General features: G+C 45.7%; 1 long non-coding RNA gene across 1 annotated transcript in view; it reads right to left on the reverse strand.

The window, feature by feature from the left end:
* Positions 1–9,658: 9,658 nt before the first annotated feature.
* Positions 9,659–14,125, reverse strand: part of LOC142250527 (uncharacterized) — a 119,656-nt gene continuing 115,189 nt past the window's right edge. The window contains exon 3 of the long non-coding RNA XR_012725209.1: positions 9,659–10,687. This is a non-coding gene — a long non-coding RNA (uncharacterized LOC142250527). The remainder of the gene's footprint in view (positions 10,688–14,125) is intronic.

Raw genomic sequence — 14,125 nt, forward strand, 5'->3', positions numbered from 1 at the left:
GGTCTGCGTATGTCTGTGTCTCCGTTACGTGTATAAATGGACGTCATACATATCGGTACCACAGACGTGTGAAGGAGGCCTAAGGCTGCGTTCACATGTCGTGAAGTCATCCATTTTCATTAATCCGTTAGAGAGCCGTTGGCAAAAAAGTTGGTGCACACAACTTTTTTGTCCGTTGTTAAATAACAGATGTCGGCCAGATCCGTTTTTAAGATGTGGAATCTATAGACAACGGATCTGTTAACGGATTGCTATTTATAGTCCATTTGTAACGGATCCGTTGCAAATACAAGTACAATGGATGACTAAATAGTGATCCGTGATCCGTGAATGTAAAGCCTGCTTTACATGTTACGATCCTGCATACGATATCGTATGCGATCGTAACCGCCCCCATCGTATGTGCGGCACGTTCAATTTTGTTGAATGTGCCACACAAACGATTAACCCCTGTCACACGTACTTACCCGTCCATACGACCTTGATGTGGGCGGCGAACGTCCACTTCCTGGAGTGGGAGGGACGTTCGGCGTCATATCGACGTCACACGGCAGCCGGCCAATAGAAGCGGAGGGGCGGAGATGAGCGGGACGTAAACATCCCGCCCACCTCCTTCCTTCCGCATTACCGGCCGGGAGCCGCAGGACGTAGGTAAGATCTGTTCATCGTTCCCGGGGTGTCACACACTGCGATGTGTGCTACCCCGGGTACGATGAACAACCTGACGTTCAATTCATGAGGAATGAACGACGTGCGTGCGATCAACGTTTTACCGTTCATTCGCAATCGCATGTAGCTGTTACACACTACAATGTACCTTACGATGCCGGATGTGCGTCACTTACGACGTGACCCCGCTGACACATCGTAAGATATATTATAGTGTGTAAAGCGGGCTTAAAACTCCAAGATTTGAAGAAAAGAGGTGAAGCTTAAGTGTGTCAGTAATTTTTAAGAAAAATAAGGAAGAACAGCACACATCACACGCTCGATACAATTTATCACTTTATAACACTCAGAAGCCATATCCGCTTGTTGGCGATGTTCAGCAATTCTGCAGTCTTATCACCTTTCCTTATAGGGACATTTCGGTTTATCTACAAAGGAGCAGGGTCCATCTAGAGCACCCAGTTTACGGCTTTTTTTTTCTTTTTTTGGAGAAAAAAGTCTGGTGTGTTTTGCAAGCCGCACACAGCTGATAAAAGTCAGGAAGTCTCTGTTATCAGTTGTTCTCTATTCTGAATTTTACTTACAAACTAAAAGCCTGTATCTGGCTTTTATGAGTCACTGTTTATCATCATCACTTCTAGCTGCACTTCTGCCTAAATTCAGCATGCGGCAGTGAAGATAGCCCGTTCCTCATTTATATTTAGATCATGCACAACTACAGTCAGCTGTATTGTACCATTATTATAATGCAGCCGTAGAACCGGAAACTGACCACACATGTATAGGGTTTCTTCTTGTTTTATTAAGCTATTACATTTATCAAATTATGCCAAATTACGAATATTTTACATCCATCAGCCTAAGGAAAAATGATCAAATCACAAATAGGGATTTTTCATACATCAGTTTTTTTATTATACCTACGTTGTTATTCTTTACGTACAGATTACTATCCCACTATCATCAATGCATCTGTTCACACGTCATTTGTTTTTTGCAGACTGATTATTCACAAACATAAAAAATAAAAAAACAACAAGCGCTTTTTGGATCCATATTGCAGATCTGAAAGTCAATGGCTCTGTGAGAAAAAACGGATAGCACATGGTTGTCCATTTTTTACTCCTTAAAATGCAGAAGAGGCTAAGAAATAGTTTTTTTCTTCATATGAGAAAAACAGATGCAACAAAGATTGTAACGACTAACCAAAAATTGGTCCAACATGAGTAAAAAAAAAATTACCATTTTTCATGTATGAGAAGAAAGAAAACTGATGTGCGAAACTAAGGCTATGTTCACACACAGCTGCGTTTTTTTTTGCAGCCAAACGTGCGCTCTTTCCAGTAAAAATGCTGATTTCAAAAAGCCTGTTTTGTTTTTTAAGCATTTTTTGTGTTTTTTTTGGGTGCGGATTTCATGTGCGTTTTGTCTACAGTACATCTTTAACCCCTTCACCCCCCAGCCAGTTTTCACGTTCCTGACCAAGCCAAATTTTGTATTTCTGACCAGTGTCACTTCATGAGATAATAACTCTGCAACGCTTCAACAGATCTTGGTGATTCTGAGACTGTTTTTTTCATGACATACAGTGGAACCTTGCTAAGGCCCCCTTCACACGTCCGTGAAAAACACGCACGTGTGTTACGGGCCGTTTTTCGGGTCCGTGTCCCGTTTTTGTGTCCGTTTTTATGGTCCGTGTGGCACCTGTGTGAATTGCGTATGCTAGCCGTGTTTGTGTGCAGAACGTCCGTGTGTGCGTGTGGAATTAACGTGTATGTGTACGTGGAATGTCCGTGTGGAATGTCCGTGTGTGTGATGCACAATGTCGTTTATAAACGTCGGCTGACAGCAGACAGAGTTGCGCGATGAGAATGAACTCGGGTGAACTTCACCCGACTTCATCCTCATACCGCGGCTCTGTCTGTGTCGAGTACTGATTAGCGGTCACCTGTGAAGGATTCACCGGTGACCGCTAATCCCCCGAGTGACTGAAGTTTCCCCCCCTCTCTCATACTCACCGTTCCTCGATCCCCGGCGCGGCCCTGCACGGCATTCACACTGCTGCGGCGGCTTTTACTATTTTGAAAAAGCCGGCCGCTCATTAAACAATCTCCTATTCCCTGCTTTCCCCGCCCACCGGCGCCTATGATTGGTTGCAGTGAGACACGCCCCCACGCTGAGTGACAGGTGTCACACTGCACCCAATCACAGCAGCTGGTGGGCGTGTCTATACTGTGCAGTAAAATAAATAAATACATAATTAAAAAAAAACGGCGTGCGGTCCCCCCCAATTTTAATGCCAGCCAGATAAAGCCATACGGCTGAAGGCTGGTATTCTCAGGATGGGGAGCTCCACGTTATGGGGAGCCCCCCACCCTAACAATATCAGTCAGCAGCCGCCCAGAATTGCCGCATACATTATATGCGACAGTTCTGGGGCTGTACCCGGCTCTTCCCGATTTGCCCTGGTGCGTTGGCAAATCGGGGTAATAAGGAGTTATTGGCAGCCCATAGCTGCCAATAAGTCCTAGATTAATCATGTCAGGCGTCTATGAGACACCCTCCATGATTAATCTGTAAATTACAGTAAATAAACACACACACCAGAAAAAAATCCTTTATTAGAAATCCAGTGACAGCGGGTAACCTAAGTGACAGCTCAGCTGATCGCGCGGCTGTCTTCATTAGCTGCGTGGAGGTGACTGGAGCGGCGGTGTCTGCTGCAGCTCCTGTCACCTCCATGCAGCAGCGCTGGATGCGACGCTGGACCATCCTGGAGTACGCCGGACATGGAGGGCTTTTTCGGGCTGATTAAACTGGTGAACCAGGGTATATGTGTGTGTTTTTTATTTCTAATAAAGGATTTTTTTCTGGTGTGTGTGTTTATTTACTGTAATTTACAGATTAATCATGGAGGGTGTCTCATAGACGCCTGACATGATTAACCTAGGACTTATTGGCAGCTATGGGCTGCCAATAACTCCTTATTACCCCGATTTGCCAACGCACCAGGGCAAATCGGGAAGAGCCGGGTACAGCCCCAGAACTGTCGCATATAATGTATGCGGCAATTCTGGGCGGCTGCTGACTGATATTGTTAGGGTGGGGGGCTCCCCATAACGTGGAGCTCCCCATCCTGAGAATACCAGCCTTCAGCCGTATGGCTTTATCTGGCTGGCATTAAAATTGGGGGGGACCGCACGCCGTTTTTTTTTAATTATTTATTTATTTATTTTACTGCACAGTATAGACACGCCCACCGGCTGCTGTGATTGGGTGCAGTGTGACACCTGTCACTCAGCGTGGGGGCGTGTCTCACTGCAACCAATCATAGGCGCCGGTGGGCGGGGAAAGCAGGGAATAGGAGATTGTTTAATGAGCGGCCGGCTTTTTCAAAATAGTAAAAGCCGCCGCAGCAGTGTGAATGCCGTGCAGCGCTGCGCCGGAGATCGGGGAACGGTAAGTATGAGAGAGGGGGGGAAACTGACCGACAGACTGTGAGAGAGGGACAGACAGACAGAGAGACCGACAGAGAGACAGAGAGACCGACAGACGGACTCAGGGAGATTGACCGACATACACAGAAATAGAAAGAATAGCCGACATCACTAGAAATAAAAACACCAAACGGACACGGACTATAGGTAGATGCATACGTGTTTACTAACGTGTGTGCACATACCCATAGACTTTCATTGTGTCCACGTGTGCGTGCTCCGTGTAGATAACGGACATACATCCGTGCAAAACGCAAACACATACGGATCACGGACACGCACACACGGACATAATGAAATAACGGACGTGTGACCACAATCATAGATTAACATTGGTGCACGTTTGGCCGTGTCTCCGGTATATACGGAAACGGACCAAACACGCACGTGTTTCACGGACGTGTGAAGGGGGCCTAAGGCTGCTTTCACACCTCCTGTTTTAGCAGAGCCGGCCCATGCGGCTCTAAAACCTATGCAACGGATGCGGCAACAATACCGCATCCTTTGCATAAGTTTTTGACATGCGGCCCGTCCGGTTTTTGCCGCTTGCGGCACGCTACTGAGCATGCACAGTGGAAAAAACCGCATACGGCAGCCGGATGCGGCATCCATAGGCCTGCATTGCAAATCGCGCCGCATCGGCCGGATGCGGCGCAATGCGTTTTATTTTGCCGGACAGAAAAACGTGCCTGGCAGCGTTCCATCCGGCCGCCGCATCGGCTAAATCTGCCGCATGTGGCAAAAACCGGACCGAATGCAAGCCCATGCGGCACAATCCAGCACTAATGAAAGTCTATGCAAAAAAAAACGCAACCGGCGGCAAAAAAAAACGGTTGCGTTTTTTCTGCAAAGCGCAGGATTGTGCTGCACAGGAAAAACCGGATGTGTGAAAGCAGCCTTAACGAGAACAATCCGTTCTGGGATTGTGCTTGTTAACCAAGTTACTCGTTAGGCAAAGCAAGATTTCCCATAGGAAATCATAGCAATGCAAACGATTCGTTCCACAACGTGTTAAATTTCCCATCCTGGTCCCCTATTCTGTCATTCCACACACGCACAAACGCACACAGAGGGCTGCTTCTCACTTGCGAGTTTCTCGCAGTAGAGCAATGCGAGAAAATCTCGCATTGGAATCGGACACATGTTAGTCAATGATTCAGCTCGCATTTGCGATTTTTTTTCTCAGTCCAAATCGGACCGAGAAAAAAATCGCAGCATGCTGCTTTTTTGCGAGTTTCTCGCACCATTTGTCCCAATGATTTCCTATGGAAGGGGATTAAAAGATTAAAAGTAGGATCACACACGCGCACCACCATTCACATTTTGCGAGTGTGGCAGGAACTACGCTCATTAAATATTCAACAGATGAATGTGACATCACATTCCCAAAGGTAAAATAAATGACACATGTGTAATCAATTTAATGTAGTTAAGATGTTGCAGGAAACTAGCATCGTAATCGCGACACACACGTGTCGCACACGCGAGCCAAATCATTAATTTATTCAAAAAAAGGATCGCAGTTGCGTTGCACTCGCACCTAACGTGAACTAAAATCAGCCGAGTTTTTTTCAGCCCAGTCGGACCGATTTTACTTGCATAGATGTGTTTCCAGCCAAACACGTACAAACACACACCAACTCACACAAACACACAAGCACACATGCACACGCACATATTATATACTCACCTTACCTTCCATTCCATCGGGCCGGGCTGTGTATCACGTTACCATAACAACGAGGGAGGAACTTCCCAGCCAGAGCACTGACATCAAAGACAGAGCCGCTTGCCTCTGATTGGCCAGCATGCTGCCTTTCAGTAGCGGCGACAGGACGTTCCTCCCTCGTCGCTATGGATGCCGATACACAGCGTGGACTGGAGCGCAGCGGCGAACTACAGGACCCAGGAGGCCGGCGATGAAACGGACGGTACACTATATTATGTTATATTATATGCTCACCTTACCTTCCGTTCCACCGCCGGCCTCCTGGGTCTTGTAGTTCGCCGCGAGGACGTCGCGATGTACCCGGGAACTACAAGAACCATGAGGCCGGCGGTGGAACGGAAGGTAAGGTGAGCATAATACTGTATGTGTGTGCGTGCGTGTGTGTTTGTGTGTGTGTGTTTTGTGCAAACATGTGTGTGTTTGTGTGGACTGCAAGTGCGGGTCAGAGCGCGGTGGATGTACGGAACCGGAAGTGTGTGAGGTGAGGATTTTGCTCGTACAGCAAAGCTTTCTCGTAAAGCGGGTTACAAATTTACAGAAAGCTTTGCTTGTTAAGCGAAATTCTTGTTAAGTGGGTTACTCGTTAAGCGAGGTTCCACTGTATTGTAGTTCATATTAGTGGTAAATTTAGACCAATATTTTTTGTGTTTATTTGGGAAAATATTGGAATTTAGGTGAATATTTTGAAGATTTTGCAATTTTCAAACTTTTAATTTTTACGCCTTTAAACCAGAGAGTTATGTCATACAAAATACTGTAGTTACTAAATAACATTTCCCATATGTCTACTTTACATCAGCATCATTTTTGAAATATATTTTTTTTGTTTGGGAGTTAAAGGGGTTCAAAGTTGATCAGCAATTTCTCATTTTTCTAACAAAATTTACAAAACCAATATTTTTCAGAGACCGCATCACATTTGATTTGACTTTGAGAGGCCTTAGTGACAGAAAATACCCAAAAGTGACACCATTCTAAAAACTACACCCCTCACAATCCTCAAAACATCATTCAAAAAGTGTATTAACCCTTTAGGTGCTTCACGGGAATGTAAGGAGGTCCATTTGACTTTTGGAATGCAAAAAAGGCTGAAATAGATATTAAATGCATGTCTTGTTTGCAGAGCCCCTGATGTGCCTAAACAGTAGAGCTCCCCCACAAATGACCCCATTTTGTAAGCTGCACCCCTCAAAGAATTTATCTAGATGGTTGGTGAGCACCTTGAACACCCCAGGTTCTTCACAGAATTTTATAACGTTGAGTCGTGAAAATGATAAAATACAGTTTTCCCATAAACAAGTTGCTTTTGCCCCAAATTTTAATTTTCACAAGGGTAACTGGAGAAAGTGGATCATAAAATTTGATGTGTAATTTCTCCTACATACACAGATACCCCATAAGTGGTTGAAAACTACTTTTTAGGCACATGGCAGGGTTCATAAAGGAAATAGTAGTATTTGAATTTTGGAGCACCATTTTGGCTGCAATAGATTGCAGACATGTCACATTTGAAGATTCCCTGACATGGCAAAATGGCAGAAACCCCCACAAGTGACCCTATTTTGGAAACTACACCTCTAGAGGAATTTATCTAGGGGTGTAGTGAGTATTTTTGATCTTCAGGCGATACCCAGAATTGTATAACATTGGGCTGAGTAAATGAAAATTTCCCATTTTTGCCAATGAAATGTTGCTTTGTTCCCAAGTTTTTAATTTTCAATAGGGTAATAGGACAAAAGTAAAGGTACAATTTGTTACGCATATTCTCCTGAGTACGCCAATACCCCATATGTGTTCAAAAACACTATGTAAAGCTCAGAATGGAAGGATCACCATATTACAGTGCTGGAATTGTTTGTGGGTTCCATGTCATATTAGAAGAGCCCCTGAGGTGCCAGAACAGCAGAATCCCCCACAAGTGTCCCCATTTTACAAATTGCACCCCTCCATGAATTAATTCTCTAGGAGTGCAGTGAGCTTATTGATACCACATGTGCTTCACAGAATTTTATACCATTGGGTAGTGATAAGAAGAATTACATTTAAACCACTAAAATGTTTTTAGCTCAACGTTTTTAATTTTTATAATGGCTAATAGGAAAAATACACTTTTGTACAGGAAAATGGGAAATAATGGCAACAAACTGTGTGCGATGCGAATGTTTTTTTTTCTTGAGATATATATGTGTTGGCATCCTTGAGATTGTTCCAGAAAATGAAGTATTTCTCTAACAAAATTATTGCAATTACATATGTTTTGTTATACACATGTTTATATCCTTTGTGTGTTTTGGAACAACACAAAAAACTGAGGAAAAAGGCACATTGGACATATTTTAACACAAAATTCCAAAAATAGGCCGGACAAAATAGTTTGCACACTCAACTTAATATTTGGTTGCTCACCCTTTGGAATAAATAACTGAAATCGCTCTCTTCCTATAACCATCAACAAGCTTCTTACACTTCTCACCTTTAATTTTGGACTCTTCTTTTGCAGATTGCTCCAGATCTCTCATATGTGAAGGTGCCTTCTCCCAACAGCAATGCAAAGATCTCTCCACAGGTGTTCAATGGGATTTAGATACGGACAAGGCATTTTCTTATCTCCTGAGGCATGGCATCCCACTGTTCTTGAAGGGCGGCCTTGAGGTCATTGAGGTTTTGGGGTACAGAGTTGTAGCCTCTACATGGCGACTCAGCTGATCTCATAGGTTTTCTATGGGATTTAGGTCGGGAGAAAGTGCAGGCCGCTCTATTTGAGGTATCCAAGTCTCCAGCAGCCGTTCCCTAATGATGTGATCTCAATGAGCTGGAGCATTGTCATCCATAACAATGAAATTAGGCCTGTGTTGTTCATGCAGAGGCACAATGATTGGATTAATGTTATTCTAGTAGTAGGGGCTGTCACTGTACCATTCACACAGTGTAGAGTGGTGCTGTAGTAACTGAACACACCTGCATGCACTAACACCACCAAAGGCTTGTCTGGTGACAACAGTGACTGATACATAGCGCTCTCTTTGAAATCTCCAACATCATTGGCAGCCATCATTTCTGCTCAGCGTGAATCGACTTTCATTAGTGAACAGCACTGAGGCCACTGGTCCCTCGTCCAGCGTAGCTGATGCCTGTGCCTGGTGGTGTAGTCAGGGTCCCTTGCAAGTCATCTGGAATTCACATCATGCTAATGTAAATGGTTTTGAATGATCTGACTTGACACTTAGTGCCTCTCACTTCCCTTAAATGTGCCTGGAGTTGTGTGACATTTATCATCCGGTCCCTAAGGGCATTGTTCACAATGAATCAGTCATCAGTCTGGGATGTGGCCAAAGGACATCCACTTCTAGGAATTTCTGTGATTCTTCCGGTCTCTCTGTATTTCTGTTGCAACTTGCTGATGTTACTCTCTGAAATTCTAAGCTTTGTGGCCACTTCCATCTGAGAACACCCTGCTTGAAGACTGGCAATATCAAATAGGTCATAGACAAACTGGGATATATGTAATTTTTCAAATTCATCATACTAAGTTATATCAAAATCCCTGTATGGATAATATAATGTGGAATTTACTCCCAAAATTCAACACAATACTTCATGCTCAAAAACACGTGCAGGAGACTTATCCAAGTATAAAAGACTAATTTTATTTTCAAATAGACATACAATAGTTAAAAAGTTTATCTTTCCATATAATGAAATTACATGAGGTAACAGGTGGATTCTATCACACTCACCAAAGAACTGGCACAGTTTACCCCATCACTACTCCATATAGGTTAGTAACATCATGAGTTAAATAACAATTTTGTATTAATGGAGGTACACTACAGGATCATATATTAAGATTAAATTACATAGTAAATAATCTTGTGAACTTACCCATAGTGTGTAGATAGGAAACCTAATAGTGCTGGTTCAGAGGTGGGTGAGGAAGTGACCTTATCCCGGACGCCCGTGTCGCGTATGCTTCATCAGCGGGCTGTAGGCGAGTGGAAGTGCCACTCATCACGCTCCCCATTTTATATCTATATGTGTCATTGGTGATCAGTAACGAGTATCCCGTGTTACATCGCTGCTATAGCGGCACATGCGCACGGGATGGGAGACCCGGAAATTGTGTCAGCGCACGGCAGCACTCACTCCCAGAGCGCACGTCAAAGGGAACTCCCTCACTGATGTCACTCGACATGCGCACTGGGCTTACTGAGGCCGCCGGGCGCCGACACCTAGAAGTCACATCACGCGCGCATGAGCGGCAACAGGGATCACACACGGACACAGCGTCACGATGGCCAGCGCAGGCAAACAATCAACAATAGACATCTAATTCATCCTGGCATGTAAAGCGAAGGGAAAAACCTCCCACATAAACACCACCTGCAGTGGACATATGGCAATATTCAATATATCAATCAAAAAGTGGCCATTGTATCGTAATACACAGTTTTTAACCCACCAATGTGAGTACATCATTGTTCCTATGCCAACATACCTAAATATTAAACTATTCACTACATTTAATTACATGAATTTACATACATGAATAAAGGACATATTAGCAATACAGAACATCATAACAATTCTGTTATATCTTTATATCGATGGTTTGCATTTCATTTGTTCCTCCATCCATGTTTGTCACGACTCCACATATACTGAGTAACAATTTGGCCAATGATTTTAGATGTCAAAGGCTTATCTATCTTCTTATGCACTGATCATCGCTTTATTTCGTCACCAGCATGTTCTTGGTGCATAGATGAGGAGAATGTTCAGTATATGGAAATTACTATTAAAAACAATGACAACAAAACAGGCACAATTAAAAAAGAGTCGCAAGACCAAATCGCAAAAGGTATCTCTATATTGCAATTAAACCATAAACCATATTGCATCATATATTGTTTTTTATCTCATCAACCACATCCCCAGGATTATTATGTACCACCCCGTGCTCGGCAGCCGAGCCGCTCGGATCCGGACCTTCAGTGGGTGGCTCGAGGGTCTCCGGACCCGAGGGTCCTGCGGTCACATCGATCAAAAAGGGGTTTGCGGTTTGGGGACGTATGTGTATGGCCGGAGCCGTGTTTAAGTTCGTGACGACACCCACGGCATGTGGTGAAGGTAGACACCACCGCTGCAGCTATGGGGCACCCAGGGGAGATGTTGCGCAGCAAGTTGTTAACCCCTTTGTGGGCAGGGATGGTGGCTCCGGGACCCGTTGGGGGTGTTTGGCGGTGCAGGGAGATGGGCGGCCGAAGGGCACTGGTGTACTCACGATTAGTAAACACACGAGTCTCTGGTAAACCAAGGTGATGGTGGTTGGTGCCCGCAGTCGGCTGTAGTCTGGTCCCCCACCCGGTTGGTGGTTTCTGCCTTTCTCCTGCACCTGTTTGTGATGGAAGACTACCTGCGCTTGCAACCTCAGGAGTCCTCTCCCGGCTTTTGGTTGCCTGAGGAGCCCTTTGCCCGCAGACACTGGCCCGAGGAATCTCTGTGCCGTGGTGGTGGCTTTCTATCCCCCTCGTTGGGCTGTTGTCTTCAGTCAGGACTTTGGGTGGGACAGGACCTCTAGTCCTGGCCTCAATCAGTTAATTAGCTAGCCCCCAGTAGCTTCTGGACCTAGCATCAGGGTCTGAGTACCCCCCTTTGTGCTCCGGTTTCTTAGTCGGTTCCCCGGGTCGGTACCGGCGGGCCACTACCCTGTTCTGGTCCACCACGGTACCACCGAACCGTCTTCCTGGCTCCTACAGACAGGGGCCTCCATCTGCCTCCTAGCCAGCAGTACCAGGGCTCCTACCCTGGCACCGGCTCAGTTTGGGTCCTTCCTCTGCTGGAGCTGCTCACAGCTTCAGCCCACACCTCTCCTCTTGACCTCTAGACTTGAACTTCTAGACTAGACTAAACTTTCCCACCCCAGGCTGTCTGAGACTCCTCAGTGGGCGTCTTCCAACCGCCTGGTTCCGCCCCCTAGTGTGTCCATCAAGCACTGAGGGGGTGACTAGGGTTTTATATGTTTGGCTGCTGTCACCTTGTTAGGGAACGGTGTAATGCGGGGCCCTATCTGTGACTACCTGGCTGGCCAGGGCGTCACAATTATACTTGCACCACCCCCATATTTATAGTTCCCACTCATTCTTGATAAAAACTTATAATAATTTACTATATGGATCTGGATAACCAAGTAAACAACCCAGACTGAAGGGCTCAAAGAAAGGAAGAAAAACTAAAGGTGGCTTTACACGCTACGACATCGCTAAAGCGATGTCGTTGGTGTCACGGATTTTGTGACACACATCCGGCCGCGTTAGCGATGTCGTTGCGTGTGACACCTATTAGCGATTTTGAATCGTTGCAAAAACGTTCAAAATCGCTAATCGGTGACCTCCCCCTCCAATCGCAATTATCGTTGCTGCTGCAGTAACGATGTTGTTCCTCGTTTCTGCGGCAGCACACATCGCTACGTGTGACACTGCAGGAACGAGGAACCTCTCCTTACCTGCTTCCCGCCCGCAATGAGGAAGGAAGGAGGTGGGCGGGATGTTCATCCCGCTCATCTCCGCCCCTCCGCTTTGATTGGGCGGCAGCTTAGTGACGTCGCTGTGATGTCGTGGTGACGCCGAACGCACCTCCCCCTTGAGGGAGGGATTGTTCGGCAGTCACAGCGACGTCGCAGAGCAGGTATGTGCGTGTGACGCTGCCGTAGCGATAATGTTCACTACGGCAGCGATCATCACATATCGTTACAACGACGGGGGCGGGTGCTAACGCGCTCGACATCGCTAGCAATTGCTAGCGATGTTGTAGCGTGTAAAGCGGCCCTAAGTTTTTCATTTAGCCCCATAAGGGCCATAGTTCCCAGAGTGAGTATCCACCGGCACTCTAATTGGGCCAGCTGCTTCTTCAAATCACCACCCCTAATGCCACAGTGTAGAATGTCAATGCCCCTGACCTTCAATCCTGAAGGATCACAGTTATGGTGGACATGAAAATGTCTTGGAATGGTTCTGAGGAGTGACACATCCAAACTCTGTTTGGAATTACAGATATCATGGACTTGTTCCCTTATTCTCGTCCGGAATTGTCTTGATGTTAGTCCAACATACATTTTTTTGGCATGGACAGGTTGCCAAGTATATGACGTATATGCTGCTGCAGGAGATATGTCTCGAAATTTTAAATGATTTATTGCCGTCAGCGGAGCTAAACCCAATGTCCCTAATGATGTTTTTTTCTTTGCAAGCCAAGCATTCCCCGCAGGGAAAGCAACCACCCTTCGCTGTCACCACCCCAGAGGTAGTGAATGGATTACTTGGTCTTGCCACATAGTGGCTGTCCACCAGAATATCTTTGAGGTTCTTTGCTCTCCAAGATGTCATAAGCGGCGACTGCAGGATAATCCCCGCCAGGCATGGGTCCGTCTGCAAGACCGACCAATGCCTGGACAGGGAATCCCTCGTCTGATCCCATCTACAATTAAACGTGGAGATGAACCTCAGCACATTTTTGTTGCTCTCTGGGGGGGGTTGACTCAAAGAGGAGCTGCTCCCTCTGGGTATGCCTGGCTCTTAGATAGCTTTTTTTGATGTTACGTTTACTATAACCCCTTTGTAAAAAACGTTCCTTTATCTCATCCGCCTGCATCTCAAATCTCTGGTCCGTGGAACATACCCTCCTGACCATCAAAAATTGTTCCATGGGAACAGCCCTTATCGTGGACCTGGTGTGGGCCGACGATGCGTGTAAGAGAGAATTCACAGAAGTATCCTTTCTGTGAATGTCTGTCAGTAACACGCCATCGTCGCCCACTTCAAATAGTATATCCAAGAATTCCATTCGCCTCTGATGCGCACAATGTGTCAGCCTAATGTTCAGATTGTTCTTATTAATGGCTCTCATGAACTCATCCAGCCCAGACCTGGCACCTTGCCACAGGAACAGCACGTCATCAATATACCTTAGCCATAGAAAAACGTGGTTGGAGAATTGGTTGTTCTCATGGAAGAGTCTCCGTTCCCACATGTCTAAGAATAGATGGCATAAGATGGTGCGCATGCTGCCCCCATGGCGGTGCCACGTCTTTGCAAATAAAATCTGTCTTTAAAGACAAACACATTATGCGTCAGTGCGAATTCAAGGAGTTCAATAATCAGTCCACGAACAGCACCATCCCACTCACCACCCTCGAGGAACAGTCGAGCAGCCTCCAGTCCATCATTATGTGAGA

This window comes from Anomaloglossus baeobatrachus, chromosome 9 (genome assembly GCF_048569485.1).
Source record: "Anomaloglossus baeobatrachus isolate aAnoBae1 chromosome 9, aAnoBae1.hap1, whole genome shotgun sequence".
NCBI classification, from domain to species: Eukaryota; Metazoa; Chordata; class Amphibia; order Anura; family Aromobatidae; genus Anomaloglossus; species Anomaloglossus baeobatrachus.